Raw genomic sequence first — 16,372 nt, 5'->3', positions numbered from 1 at the left:
AGAGATATACAGATTAACAACGAAACAGATAGTCGAAGTTAGAAGAAAACCACTTCGAGAATATAAACACCTTCAGACCGAAACTTCTTATGAGTGACGCCATATAAACGAGCACTATCATCGCGTTTCTCTCGTCGCAAGTGAATGATGTGGTAAACCGAGGCATCTTGACATTGAAGATAGCGTGTGTCCTAGTAAATCTGTTTGTGTTTATAAGTCGTATAAGCGAGGCGATGTTATCAGAATGGCTCATTCCAATATCGAGTGTGTTTATAATTACGCATATATGGACGAGCTGATAGGTTTACATGCAGCGTAGATCGGAAGATCCCTTTCGTTCAGAAGATATCATAATCATCTCGTCAAACTACTCAATTATTATGCCTTCGCCACGATTGACCCAGTTGATTAAATATGCCAAATCAACGGACTGAAGAAGGGGTTACACAAAATTTGATTTTCTTTGTTCTAGGTTGGATCTCTGATCACAAATTCGCTCAGAATCGAGAGCACCAGATTTCGAGCACGCACATTCTTTTACGAGCCCGCTCACCCAAAAATTATCGAAGAGCGCGTGTCTACGGTCGCGAAAACAACACGCCGCGCCGATATCCAGCGAAAGTGTCCGACGGAGGCGGGCCTAGGTGGTACACCACGGTGGCCGCCCACGGGTTGCGAGTCTTATCCGTTCGACTTTGAACGTCTTGAACGCCGGCCGTTCCTCCCCCCGGCGCGATTTTCGTCTAGCGAGAAGTAGGACGCACGCGTCACGGTCCGCCGCGAAGTGCCAGCACGAAAACGTATCTGCTCCAAGGTCCGTCGGAGAAAAAAAAAACAAGAGAAAAACCGAAATACATGCGAACACGTTCCACGATAGGTCGGTTCTGAGCCAGTCCGGTTTCTCATTCGCAGCGTTTCGCTGGCGATGCGACAAAAGGAACCGGGAGCTGTCGAGTCCGTTCGGAGGATTCGATGGTCTATGACGGATATTGCGCAAGAAAAGTAAGACTGCTTATGGAATCTTAATAGAATAATGTTTGGGAAACTTCAATGTGTAATGATACTTTAATTAGGCTTAATGCTGATGACTGTATACTTAGTCTTTGGAGAGTGGGAGGGTTTTGATGAGCGCACACCAAGTGAGGATGACTGGAGGCTACTGGGATCGTTACTCAGCAAATTTTTTACATACTTTTCATGAAGGAATTTTTCAAGAAATATTAAGCTATTCGATGTAGCTTCTAAAACAACCGATTACTTCAGTTAATTGCTAAATGCTTTAAAAACGGAGGATCGAAGTAGACCCAGTTACCATCATTAGAGGATCTGCGAAATTAAAGTCTTTTTTGGTAAAATCTACTGGCGTCTCTAGTCGCTTAATGGCGTTCCAAATTGAGAAACTGTTTGCAGATTCGTACTCGACGCCACGAGAATCCGAAGAAACGCCTAACCAGCGTTAGAAGTCAGTATTCGTGTTATTAGCGACGCGTAATAAGATTACATTAAGCAGAGCACCGATCTTCGAAATTCCCGAGGCCGCACGAGCTTGATCCAGCTTATCACCTGTCGGAGGGGAACGCCGCATACCGCGGTCAACGAATCACGCACGTTGAATTGGCACGCGTTAATGCGTCGATCGACGTATCAATTAACGCGTCGAAATCCAGCATCATACGTGAACACGCGCGCATTATGGAGCCGTGGATCGTGCCTATCGTGCGTGATCCGTGGCCGCCGAATCGCGGATGGAATCGGGCGCATATTTGCACGAGTCGGATGAGAAATGATCAAGGTCCATTTGGAAAACCATTATGGACGAAACATTAAAAGCAACTCGAATTTATCTTCTTCTTCAGTCCTTCGGAAGTATGAACCTGGACACAGAGGTTTGCTCTTGGAAGTTTAAGGAGCGTTTGCTTGTACTTTAGAAGTTCAACGATTTTATACGCAAAATGCTCTCTAACTGATGGCATCACTAAGAAGGTTAGTGATCCTATATAAGAGAAAAAGATAAACAGATGAATTGAAGATGTATGATTAAATTTTTTTGGACGATTGTTAAAAAGTTTCAGAGACCACTTTAAAGCGGCGCTTCTGGATCAGTAAGAAGACCCTTAAGCGGCGCGAGGAATGGTAACGTAGCTCGCCGGGCAAGATTCATCGACGGCAATTGGCGCGCAAGGTGCCTCGCCTTACCGTCTAATCTCGACGCAACACAGGTCCGCATGGACCTGAATTGCTTCGGCCACAATCATCCTATTGGCTATTTATAGTTGGAAATGGGTCGCTGCAGGGGGGATCGTGTTATTCAGAGAATACGACACTGCGTTTCTTCTGAGGACCATTTGATGCCAGGCCTCGTGGCTCTAATATCACTGTTCATCGGCCCTTCTCCATCTTCTTTATCCATTTCTTCGTCTTCTCCATCTTCTTCTTCGTTCCTTAACCCCTTCCGTTATTCCCAAGATCCGTTTTCACATGAACAGCTATTCCATTACGTACCGGCTGATTTCCAATGCGGGACTTCCCCTTTCTTGAAAAGGTTACATTGCAACATAACATATTATAGGTACACGAAAAGATTCTTTAGAAGAATCATTTTTCGAATTGCTTTTGCTGTTTCAAGACATTTATCTGTAAACCAGATCTCTCGTTTCCAGTACACAATGTGTTAACACGTTGCAGGATGTTCACACAGGAACTAGTCCTGTACAAATTTTATTCAACCCATTACACGAGAGGCGGATCACACTTCATTTGGTTTGATGTTTAATACCAAAGTTGATGTAATGTAATTATATAATATAGAAATGTTGAAATAAAATTGTTCTACCCCTTAATTCATGGATTATTTTAATTTATGTTATAAGAAAATATATCATTAATATTTCGTTAGAAAATGGCGAGTATATGTAACAGGAAGACCTTCGTGTACAAAGGATTAATTCAGTTTTGATGGACATAGTACCTACGGTGGCAAACGCATAAAACGACCCAATAATCCTGAATCCGTAAAACTGGATGAAACGCGAAAACAATCTATCCGCGCGTAAAAATGGAAACATGGCAACAATGACTCTTCTAATTGCAGGCAATGGCACATTAATTACCCGTCGCGTAACAAGCCTGCAGCTTATTATTAGATAATAATATTGGATAATTCAGAAACGTCGCGTTCTACGGGTAGCAGCGCAGAGAGGCGCGAGCGAGCCGCAGCTGCACACCTGCGTCGCCTTTGCATGGGAAACACCTCGATACAAGACAATTGGGTGACGCGTCGAGGAACCGATGGGTAACCGGTACCCTATTCAACGAACAGGACGCGTCATTTTTTTCATTTAGCGAATTGAGCTGAACCTTGGATCGATCTATTAGTGGTGCATCCATTGCGAAAATGAGGAATATGGAATTGCTATACGGAATGAATACAGCAGCGAGCTATTTCATTTAACATTCCAAATTTAACAAATTTCCTTCGTTTCCTAAACTATGTAAATGTTATTAACAAATATCTTGTATCGAAAAGACAAACGTGCTGTGTGCATTATTACAATATTGATAAGAGTCAAAAGCAGTGTCGCAAGTTCCTGAAGAAATTCGATCTACACTTTCATTATCATTCAACTCTTAACTTCCGAAAATAAAAAATTTATCAACGCGATAAATAAAACGATCGAACCATGCGGAATATACGATATGAATCGAACACAATGTTCGATGAAAAATACAAAAAATTGTACTTTGATCGAAAGTACAGTGGTCTTACGGTATAACTTAACGAGTTAAAAAACCAAATGAGAGACGAGGATAGGGCTCACGGAAACGTCGAACGGATAGCGAATATAACAAGTCATGCGTAGACGGTGAATGAGAGAGTCGCTGCTAATCTATCGCGGTTGCGCAATCGTCTCGAGAATTACATGGATCCGAAGTGTCTCTCGCTGTTGCTCTAATACCGAACAGCAATCATAAAGTCAATACTGATCTAATAATAAAAATGCCAATTACCGATTTATTAACACGTTGAATGCCGCACGATTTTATAAAGCAAAATACACAAAATGGAAAAGATATGATATTGAAACATTTGATTAAATTGTATTATTATTATTGCACGTTCTTCTAGCTAAATGTCACGAAATTAGGGAACATTATTTATAATGTAAAAATGTTTCCAAATAATCGTCGTTTCATTGAGTGAATTACAGTCATTCAATTTGGTTGGGAGTTTCCGGTAAATCCCACAGCATTAAACATGTTAATCGTTTTATTAGAATTTCAATATATTTTGTTCTAGTTTTAACACTAGAGCTACCCTACCAGTCAAAATATCTGGTTTCGGTTTTCTTATTTCGAAATTATTGATATCTTCAAAATATTGAATATTTGAAATGATGTCAAAAATAAATAGTTTCACATAAATACTATAATGAATGTCTGAAGAAATTAGAAATAATCTATTATTACAATTTTTATAGAGATTATATCTTAATCGTATTAAATTTTCGGTAGTTCTGGTGTCAAAAAAAAAAAAACACATCAAATCATCTTCGTCCAGGATCCAGCATGACAAGATCATCCTCCCACGGATAACGATGGACCAGTTCGATTAACCAACCATTGGAGTCAATCGTTATCTGGATTCGAGGCTCGATCTCGATCGTCCGTTCTCTTAGGCTCGAGAGCACTTCCTAACGATCACGAATCAAATCCAGAACGGAAATACCGAAATTGTGCAAGTTTAACCGACGTTAACACAATCGGTTTCAGGGCCTCGAAACGATTTCGCAATCCCGTGAACTTATTGTGGATTAAATTCTGCGAACGACGAGAGAGAAATCGAATGTTTATTTAGCAGATGATGGATCACAATGGAAAATAAATTATTTTCAAATCGATTTAAAGAAACAAAAATCAAGTGAAATCTGATTTCTTCTAAGAGTCTTAATAAGTTGACAATACAGGTATAGTATTCTCACATTCCTACATATAATTCTTTAGTTTATATTCTATGCACTCGCGTTCGTCGTAATAAAATTATAAATTAAAGAAACACTAAGTAAACATTTTATAGACGATATCCTTGTGTCCGAAATGGTTTATTATTCACGAAGATGTAAAAACCAATTCGCTGTGGAAAATAAACTGGAGTAAACATGTACGAAGGAATGCAAAACGATTGATATACAACACATCGGAAGTAAAAGAAATTAAAAGGCAGATCGGTGTAGGTGGAAGGACTGTAAAATAGTAACGTTATTTTGATTTATTTTTAAAATCAAAAGAAACTACAATACATTCCAAAAACACTTTCATACGTAAAAAAAATTCTTCTTGCGAAGTAACGCAAAAATCTATTAAATCGCCGGTTCTCATAACTGGTTAATTATTTCTGTATTGTTTTTTACGTAACCACAGAATTTCTCAAGATCGTAGTTACGCGGGCCTTATCGCGACGGAGTTGCATGCATTCATCGAACTTCCGATCGTCTTTCTTCCGCTGAGACGGAAGAACGTTTCTCTAGCCATCGCTTATTCTATAACTACACAAAACAATTATGTTTAATTGCATACACTTCAAAGTAGCATAAACAAGTTCATTTGCATGCAGTACGAATTCAAGTTTCCTTGTTCACAAAATGCTCACACCGCCATCTTTCAACCATGTAATGGAACAGGTTGAACCGAGAAAACACCGGTCGATAAAGAAGAACGATTGTTGCTTACAATTGTCGATAATACAGGTGTCTGTTATCGGTAACAAAAATGTAAGAAAATACAGCGCGTTCTTCGAATTATCGATGAACGAGATAACGATACAAATTATCTTTGAGGATACGCTAAATCGATCGATGGGTTGTCGTCATCGATGAGTTTGTGCTCTTCAGCACGCGCGCCCAAAACCGATTCCAGGTAAAATGAAAAGCCTAAATGCGTGCGTGAGGGTGCATAAAGAAAGCGACGATGTCTCTGGCTGACGCAATACCCTTCGTTAGTAGTTTCACGCAGGCCGTTTCTTCGAAAATCGTCGCAACACGAGGCACCGCAGACGACGAGTGTAAATTTTAATCGATCACTTCACCGATCTATTTTTATTTGACGAGTCGACGTTCGGAACGAAGCGACACGACCTCCGTTTTCCCTCGAAGTAAATCTGCGGAGACCACGCCGGGCATTCGCTTTTAGAACGACCACACGGTTCCTCGGTTGTGTCTAATTTATTCCACATGTCAAACGTTATGAATTTTTCAACGAAAACTAATTTTAAACGTTCCACCGCTGAAACATTTCAAAACACGAAATAATATTTCGCGGGTGAACGTGTAACTCTGGTCTTTTGTCACTCTCGTTTGTCGTAGCTAGTAACTAATTCCGTTTTTCAATAAGGTTACTAAGTCTAGTTACGTGGCCGTGTACATTTCATTATTGATTACAGGATTGGTCGCAGAAATGATTGTTCGCGAAGAGAAAACAGGAATAAAATTGAACGCAGTACGAATTTCTTTTACGATCAGAGTTCAATCATTGGAATACGGACTTCCAAGATTCATTTTACTACGCAGACATTCGACCGCGTAAGAAATAGACACAATGCAGACTAGACCAGTTATCTTAATTCTATTCAATGTCGCGGGAACGCGCGCGCACGCAATGAATGTCCGCATTGAATTTTCTTGAAAGCGAAGTTTACCATGGAATAAATTCCAATTCGCGCATTGCACTTAATTCTTCGCGGAGCGTTGCGTTTTATCAACGCTGCCGCGGACAGTGAACAATGTTAACTGTTACAGAAACTCATTCATATACGGGAACAATGGCTAATACATGAATTTCATTATCTGCGACTGGTAAAGTATTCATTCCAAATGTAAAAACAAGATGCAGACATACAATAAAATGTTTCCTCATGAAAGTACCGACATTCAAGTCAATCGTCGCCAAGTGTTTCGTCAATTACAAATATTGAATCATACGAAAATATGTGTAACATGATCACAACGAAAACTATGGGCACACGTAATAAATAAACGCAATATAAATAATAGTAAATAAACTGATGACTGACGAAGCGTAAACAAAAAGCTCAACGACGGTCACCGATGGCCGATAAGCGTGCCAAAAATCTACCGAATTCCAGTGTAAACGGTAATAACAATTTCAACGAAACAAAAAACAATTAAAAAAGAACTGTTCTGTCCAATCGTTCCATCGTTTCGCAGTTGAATTAAGATTTGAACTTGTTTCTCACTGCGAAATGATGTCTTTGTACCTCACATTTGACATTCAACCCATGGGTCATTGAAAACGAGGAACGTGGTTTTAATTTAGATTTCTGTTCCGTTGAGACGATCACTACCGTGTGTTCAAACTTTACCGGACATTAGGATGAAGATGGAGCGACACGGTATCGGGAATTAGACCGGATTAATGGAACGCCACTGCGTCGGAAAATTTTTCTCGTAATTATAGTCCGGTTCGATGATAAAGCTTAATCGGAGGCGATTCTGATACGTGCGCGCGCGCGCGCGCGCGGCCCGACCGATTCGGTTCGTGAAAGGAACAAAACAATAAAGTGCAATTGCGCAAGCGGCCGATTATTTCATTGCTCGGCAGCTGACGTCAGTCGGCTCGTCGAGCCGAGCCAATCGGATCGCGCGCGGAACGGCGAGCCCCTCCGTGAAAATCGCGCGATTTTCACTGACGGCCGTTTTACGTGCGATTCCGAACGACCAGCTGCGCGCCGGACGCACTTCGGGCTCCGATATCGTTCGACCTCCCGCAATGACGACCGATCCGGATGACAGAGATTCAATTTTATTAGCTGCGAGATCCTTCCCACTAGAAATACCCTCGTCGCCATCGCTTTTAACGCATCGAATGCCGTACACGCACGATTCCTCGTAGCAGAACACATAATACGGATAGAATGTTGGGTACCGGAAAAAGTTCGGGCAGTTTTCTTGTTAGAAATGAATTAAGATCCGATTTCAATAAATACTTCATTAGTTAGTTGAATGAAATTGGTATTAGCAGTAAGTTATGTTTATACAGGTTTATACAGTTACTTTTATACATTTTAACTCGTTATATCAATTAGACAAATGTTCTCATAAACAAATTTCTTTCGAGTATCCTCTTCAAAGCTGTATTGGCCTTAATGAACTGGGAAGAAAGAATTCTACGTACATTGTTAGTTTATGTTTATTGGAAATTATCAGAAGTTAACGTTTAAGATTTGAAAAAGCAAAATAATGCTTTGTATTTGTTAACACTAGGTTTAGGGGCCTTTATTGTACGGTTAATTGTATTGTTCCTAGGAAAATAGATGTTTTTTATTATGGATTCTGAAAATTGGAAAAAATTTTCAATTGCGTCAATAAAGGTGACGAACCTCAATTATCGACGTACTGTAATACCGAGTACATAATTCAGTTTCAAAACTCCATTATCGGACCCATTTGGTATCAGCAAGTAATGCTTTTTTTATGATTCTCACTCGAACAGTTGAAACGGAATGAAGAATAGAGTATAGTTTAATCAACGTATACAGTATATCACTTATAATTTATTACCAGATTCCTGATCTTTAATGCATTCGTGGTGTAAAAAAATGTGCAAATATGAATGCGTAAAGCGTGAAAACAATTCGAATAAAATTCAACGAAGTTTTTTATCCGTACGGACGCCAATGAAATATTTAATGAGCTGGGCTAGTCATTACCAGTATCCAACACGTGACAATTTTCATCACCTTATTTCGAATGTTGAAACGAAATTTTCCGTGTTTTTTGTCGGTAGAAGGGATTTCAGAATCTTAGATACAGCTTGCATCAGAACAACGATCGTTGGAATGATCGAATTGCGCAGTACGAAACGTAGTTTTGACTTTGATTGCTAAATAGATACTCCGTGTCAATCTTCGTACGGCGAAAGCGACTCTGTTTCTCTCAGGAATCAATTCTAAACAAAATACAAAATTCAAATTGTTTGCATGCGATTATTCTATGAACTCACCCGAAGTTATTAATATGAATCATTCTTTTCGCTCAGAAATCTACAAGATCCACCTATCGATTTACAACATTAAACATGTTTCGCTAACATACATCAACTTTAACGTTGTAGCGCATTGCAATTGCAGCCAAGGGCTGTTGCAAATCCCGCGGCGCGCGACTTAAACCAATCGAACGATCGGCGCAAGCTTAACGCGTTCGCTAGCAACGGTTGTTTTGGCGGCGAACTTCTCAATTGTAATATTTTATTCAACAGAAGAAATCTTCTAAACGAAATATTGATAAAAGGAAACTAAAACGAGTCATGGGTTCCTACATATTTCTATAAATTCCTAAGTAATTCTCTAGCTTATAACTTTAAATAACAATATCTATAGGATTAATTTCATTTTCTTTATCTACAATATAGGATTACTGTCGTCACAAATATCCGACGCTAGTAGAGACCGTGTTAATACGTTGACCGCCAGGAAAAACTTCAGCGTTTTATGTATCCCTTATTCCTTCGTAACAAAAGTAAAAAGGAACAATTATCAATTATGTGGTACCACAATTCGTAGGTTACACTATTAGTCATTTGCGCTATTGAACATGTTTATTCGATGTCAATTATCTTACGAATTATAATTGATTTCAAGTAATTTGGAACCTCCGGTAACCACTGTAGTAGTCAAAGTGTTAGCCATTATTGAGCGAACAAAATATTTTATCCCGCGATCAAAATGATCCTCATGCATATTGAACACGAAATGATTAACCGGCTTTTTTCCAGCATTCACTATCGGGAACTCCGTGCAAATAAATTCCCGTCTATCTGTCTCACGAACGCAAAAGCACGTGTATCGAACGATCGGCAAGCTCGCTCGGTCATGCGTTCGCGATGCACGCGTTAGCCGGTTTTTCTTAATTGCAGAAGCGAACGGGAATGATTGAATAACGCGACGTAGGGGAAGGAACGCGCGGTGAATTGAAATCTAGGCCAGTGACGCGGCTGCCAAGTTTTATGCGAATATCTCTCGCCCTGTCTCGCTGCCTCCCGTCTCGGTCGAGGTTCCGTTCTTGGTGGCCGTCCGAAGACGCGTGACACTTTGCACGCGTGCACCGTAAGCGCCTCCTAGATTCCTCGGCTGTTCTTGAATCCCCGAACACTTTTCTTCCACCGTGTCTCACGTTATCCCCCAGAAGTTCCTAACTGCGGCGCTTCGCATTTAACGCGTTGACGTTCACTGTAATTTACGTTTTTGCTCATCTAGCGACAAATTTCTTAAAAGTTCCGAAATTATTGAACTCGTAGATAAGTAAATTAATTTTAAACTATATACATGGCAATTTTCCCTGTCTACCAAACTAATTTAACAGACTACATATTTGATGGTACACAGTTGTTCAGGACACTTGCTCTAGGACTCCTTTGTCAAAAATAATCGATACAACTACTTTCTTGTGAATAATTTATTGAAAAAGGAGAAAAATTTTGGGCATGTTCTATACCCATGTTTGCTCTAAATATAGTAATCAAAAACAGAACAATAATATTTCATTTGAATTCGGAAGCATTTAGTAATATTTATGATTGAACTGTTTGAAATCTTCACCACGAGTCTGAAACGTTATTATAAGGCAAGAGTACACATTTTCTTTTATTTCAGAACAAATTTTGTTCTCATAAAGTCATTCCCTGATCGCGGATTTCGCTGTGCTCTAGTATAAATGGACGAAGAATCGAGTAGAAGTAAGAATGGTAATTAATTCAAAAACTCCCCGGTGATGAATACAGGAAATATCGCCACAGAGATATCGTTCTAACTGAGATTTCAAGTTGCACAGTTTAATACGATACCTAACCCAGACCCTCGTTCAACGCGGGGGGCTGCATTCGCGTTATACGAACAACACCGTTTATATATAGACCGACTGTGACGTGCTATGCAGCTTCAAACAAGTCTCCGAGGTCCAGCGATGATCGCGAAACGCTGAAGAAACAATCGCTACTTTCGAATACGGTCTTATTGTGTTTGGACCGTTTTTTTAAATTGTTGTGAAATTTAGAAGTTGTAGACAAAATTTCTGTAGAAAAGCAATTGCAATTTGAGTGGGCTTATTTTCCTGCTACGTTTCCAAGTACACGCATAAATCAATGAATTCAAACTTTCGTTATTATTTTTTATGCAACTTCGAACATATAAAGTCAAAAAGTCTCGTAAACATAGTATATTTGAATAATTACCAACAGAACTATTCAAGTAGAGGAGTTGCACCTTTTGAGTGGGAATTTAACGAATTTTACTATAATTATTTGCAGGCATATTTTTAAAACCGTAAACAATAAGAAATGTGAAAAAAGTGTATTTGCCTTATAACATTATAAAAAGGAGCGGCAAGGAGAACTAATGAACGTCGCATTCGAAGACTATTGATTCGAATCTAATTTCAGCTAGGAATGTTTACTACAAAGTTCAACGACATTTCGATCTGTCCTTCCTTACCCTTTGTTTGCTGATACGTAGCAATCAAGCTGCAGATATTTACCAACCTGCGCGGTCTTTCAATCAAGTGTCGGAAATGCGGAACTACATTTGCAAGAACTAACTCCGCATCAGAAGCACACAAAAAAATCCGCAGTGTAGTGACAATCAACGCGAGTATCAACTGACTACCGAGCATCGTGTTACAAATTACCAGCAAAGTGGTATCGATCGGGTATCTCCTACGAAGTATTTCTCAAAATTACCTCTAACCGTGGCTGGCTTGCAGCATAGGACAGGGACAAAACCTGTGAAATTCTGACTTGACCATCAAAAAAAACATCTCCTGCTTGCCTTAAGTCTAGAAAAATCAAACTTGGCAAGTAAACAAACATCTGCCTACATAAACATTTCTTTCTGCTACGTTTCTGTATCTTCTATCAAAATTTACCGAATTTTAATGAAATCCGACAAAATCTGCTCACTTCCTATTCACCTTTCATAATCGATGAAAAGAATGAAAACCAAGGTCAAAAACTAGACGTCTGGAAGCGAGAAGTATCTGTAAAGGCCAGGGTCAGAACGGACCCGGCCACCTAAGGATCAAGAAAGCTCTCCACTAGGACGACGTCGCTGCTCGTCTCGGATTCCATGAACCGTGACCGGTTACTGGGAAAACTGCGACGTCAGGGAAGGGGACACGGTCTCGTCGTTCGAGCCTGTACAAAGTCTCGCAACGCGGCTCGTATTGCGTCACGTACGTTAAAATAACTCGCGCGGCTACCAGATGATCGAGGTTTCAACATGGAGGAACGACACGTGAGTGAAAAGGGGTGAAAACGCTAATTGGCTCCGCGACGGTGACCTTTCGCAGGTGACGAGGACTCGCAAACTGTTGTCAACAATTCCGGGAGCAGAATTAGTCCCGCGAGGATCGTCGAACGAGACGCGTTCCGAAAAATCCTATTAATACCCATCGATTAAGACTTAAGGTTTAAAAGCCGCGTTTTTAACGGTGGCTGGTCAAAGTTCAATGTTAATCCGCGTCGGCGAGCAGCACGAATGGTTCGTGAAAAGTTGACGTGACGCGACCACCTAGAATTCGAGGAATGCGAGTACAGTATCAGATGAGAACCGCTGACGATCGAGCCCCTTGGTCGATGACCGGTCGAGCCAATCGCGAGCCGCCTCGCAACCAACGCCTACGAAGGCGGCCAATCGGAGAGCTAGTCCGCCGGAGGCGCGTCGCGCTATCCGCTTTCTCCGAGAGTGGCGCATTGTTGACACTTCGCATGGCGATGCGATCGTACCAGTTCACGCCAACGGGTTACGATCAAGCATCGCTACGCACGGTGGCGAACGTGACGAAATTCACGATACTGGAAAATTCGTTGCAACTCGCAGCCCATATAATATTAGTAAACAATAACGAAATTACTGCATTATGCGGTTCGATAATCGTCGGAACAATTACGCGTTATCTCATGAGTGTTTCACGTTGAAGAATAGTTGAAACACGTTAATGGGCAGTAAGATTAGATTGTAAATAACTTTTAACTGTACCTCGCTTTTGCATCAGCAATGTTATTTCTGTTCCCGCTCTTTTAATTTGATATTTTCTGATTGGATTGTATGCATGTACCGGAATAAAGGCGTTCAAGAAAGTAACGTTTAGATCGGTGTTGATTGTTAACTCGAGTACAACGAGACACGAAAATACGTCCCACGGAGCCACGAATATTCAGTCGAAGAAAACGTTTTACAACGGCCACCCGAATCTAATAATACCGTTAGCGCGACCCTCTAACTCACTTTAAAATCAATCCTGGCAAACTCTCAATTGTGACATTGCCATACTAAATGTACCCGACGTTACTTAAGACAAACCGACATCTCATTCCGATCGATATATGGCTGGATCCGTCGATCCGTCGATACCGAGGGATCGTGAACGCTCGTTGAGATTTATCCTAGGGAATGTTGCACTGATTACGAAACTCGGATGGCAAACGCTATTTGCGATGAAAATAGTCTTTCCAAAATATTCCACCGCGACGTTAAGTCGCGGGCATGGCGCGCGTGAGATTCGCCGGTTGCCAAATTCAAGGTTACCTTCATTTTTCCTCTATCCGAAAACAGATGCGAGTCACACGCCGACGGACCATCCTTACCCAGTGATTCATTTGATTATAACGTTGAAGCACGTGCGAATCGTGTCGTCCTTTGTTCGATTGAGTTCATTAACCCCGTCACGTATGTGGACGAGATATCTCGTCCTCACCACTTAATGATAGGACTACCGGACGGGTCAACACCAGCCATTGCTGATTTGTAGGTTTACAATTACGAGAAAAATAACAGATGCTCCTCAGTGAAATTACTAGAGAAATTGATGGTAATTATTGACATCGGTAATTCCTCACCGATTTGGATGACCTTGAAATATGTTATCAATGTCACTGTTTTGAACAACTTTTTCCCTATACATGTTATATCACCGCTCGGCCTTAGTTTTCCAGACATTCGCAAAAATATGTCCAGGAATGGGGAGTAATCGTACTTATTTACAAAAAGTGTAACGCTCGTATGACCTTGACCTTGACATATATTGTTAAGGTCATTGTTCTGTGCACCCAGCACTTTAAACCTTTTGGCAGTGAGTATTGATTCGAAAGTTATGAAGCAATCAAGCTTTGTATCGCACTCAAAATTTTCGTCTTCACTTTCATTTAGTGAAGTTGTTTCCTGAAATATATGTATGCGAACTTCATTTAGATAACAGAGATTGGTTTAGTGGAGCTCGTTTTTTCGTGATGGAGGTGCAGGTTTCCCCCGTTCACCACTCATGTTTTGACGTTATAATGTCGATAATCCTATCAGATTCGAAGAATTTCTGCAATTATGAAGTCATAATGTGGATGAGTTAGAAACTTTACCCATTATTCTGTACAACTTCCCACCCTCCATAGAAACCAGCCCTACCAGTACCATTATTTATTATTTAAATGAAACTATTTAAATTTCACTATTGGGGTTTATATAGTAAAATTTCAAACAGACTATTTGACTACTTGGTGGTCCAGTGTAAAGAGATTAAACTCGAAAGGAAAGTAACGATGTCATGGTCTTATGACATGTGTTCATAGAAAACGAGAGAAAAATAGAAGGACTAAGAAAACATAGCAGAACCACTTTGTGGAATGGATACCTTGAAAACAGTAGCTACTATAGAAAATTTCAAACCTATGGAAACTAGTTTTAGATTGGAAGATACTAAACTGTCTAAGATTAGACCCGTACAGCATGCATCGACGCTTTAAATACTAAAAAGAGAACACAATTACCTCTCGCTACTTGAATAATTAAACTATTTGTTTGCAGCTTTTGATTTCAGATATTAAAGCTCGTAGTCGCCATTACGGTGATATCGATCGCAAGGTGTCAAAAAAGATGATGGGTGAAATTACGTAAAGGGCAACAACGTTTGCACGGTTCGAACACACCGTGAGAATCGAATTCACGTGTGGCGCGTTGTCGCAACACGTGTCTACTCGTACGGCATTCTTCAAAAGCTCGAGGAATCTAATTTCCGCTGACGCGCTGATAAAAAGCCTACCTTCGTTATTGTTCAACCGGATGCAACAGATAGAAGCTGGCAATTCACTAGGATCACTCACACCCCTGTCCCGTTATCGTTAATAACGCAAAAATTAATGGCACTGATAATGGTAGGTCGAAGCACGCGCGGTACGACAAAACCCGAGCAACCCAATGGTATAGGTATTTCGCGTACGGACGCAACAATGACGAAATTCATCCACTCGTTGCAGAGAAACGTAAACGTGATCACCGCACCGCGTTGCGTGTGTGACTGACCGAGAGTATTCCAAGAGACAACCTCTACCGTTCAGACTCACTCTCGCTCCTTCTTTCTCTCACTCTTTCCCACTCTCTATACGTGCATCCTTCTTCCCCTCCCGATCCTCTCACTCTTACTTTGTCTTTTCCCCCACCCCATACACTTGCCAAATCTCTCACTCCATCTGCGTGTTCTTCGTTCCCTCGATAAAGATAGGGTACTCGCGGATAAGTGCAGGGAAAAAGAAAGCATTCGTACAGTAATGTGTCTCGCTTTCCAAGAATGATAGTAGTTTCACTGCGACGCCTATATTCGGTATCATTTGCTCAGATGAAAAGTTCAATTTCGTCTAAATACCCGATTCAAGTAATTGGAACTCGACGTTAGAGTAGAAATAGTGCCAGCCGTTAAAAGTAAAAGTTCATGGTGTTTGAACAGTTGCAACGAGATACATAAACAATAGTCACTAGATAGGGGACACCGAATGCGTTTACCCTAGCAAGAGCGAAAGGGAATTTCTTCTAGGCTACTAAAATATTTGAAGAAAAATTATTTGTAGCAGCTTGTGTCTCGAAAAGTTGAATTTTCAGCTCAAGAAAAATATTCTTTTGAAAATGAAAAATATCGTGAAGGAATAATTATGTATATAGACAGATAATTTTGTTTAGTCTCTAGACCTGAAACTTGCAGAACCACTAGCGAAAGAAGGAATAAATTAGACAAATGAAAAAAAGGGAACAAAGGTAGGAAAGATTCGTCTTCGACGTCGTTATTTTTTTTCATTTTTCCAGAATTTTTCCCGGTACGGTCACAGACAAAACGATCCCGACTGGTCGGGAACCCAGTATGAACTGGTTCGCGTCAACGTGTAAGTATGCATTATGGCGTCCGACCAGGCATCGAGTTTACACGAAGAATAACGAAAACAGCCGAAGACGAACCACGTGCACACGGAACGAATCATTCACGTATCTCGCCTTGCGAGCTGCCCACTGACGCGTAATCCAAATGAATTTTCATTTTTACCGGTTCGA

At 40.6% G+C, this 16,372-nt stretch overlaps 1 protein-coding gene across 5 annotated transcripts in view; it reads right to left on the bottom strand.

The window, feature by feature from the left end:
- Positions 1–16,372, bottom strand: part of LOC116427563 (trehalase) — a 55,273-nt gene that overhangs the window by 31,520 nt on the left and 7,381 nt on the right. The window contains exon 1 of one of the 5 annotated variants that reach the window (XM_031978081.2): positions 15,096–15,384. The exons of 3 other annotated variants lie outside the window; for them this stretch is intronic. The gene's annotated coding sequence lies outside the window, so the exon portion shown is untranslated. Of the gene's footprint in view, positions 1–15,095; positions 15,385–16,372 lie in introns of those variants that run through there. One more of the 5 variants, XM_076368264.1, reaches the window with a different exon arrangement.

The sequence above is a fragment of the Nomia melanderi genome, chromosome 6, assembly GCF_051020985.1.
Source record: "Nomia melanderi isolate GNS246 chromosome 6, iyNomMela1, whole genome shotgun sequence".
In the NCBI taxonomy this organism is placed as follows: Eukaryota; Metazoa; Arthropoda; class Insecta; order Hymenoptera; family Halictidae; genus Nomia; species Nomia melanderi.
This window is presented reverse-complemented; position numbering and strand designations above follow the sequence as displayed.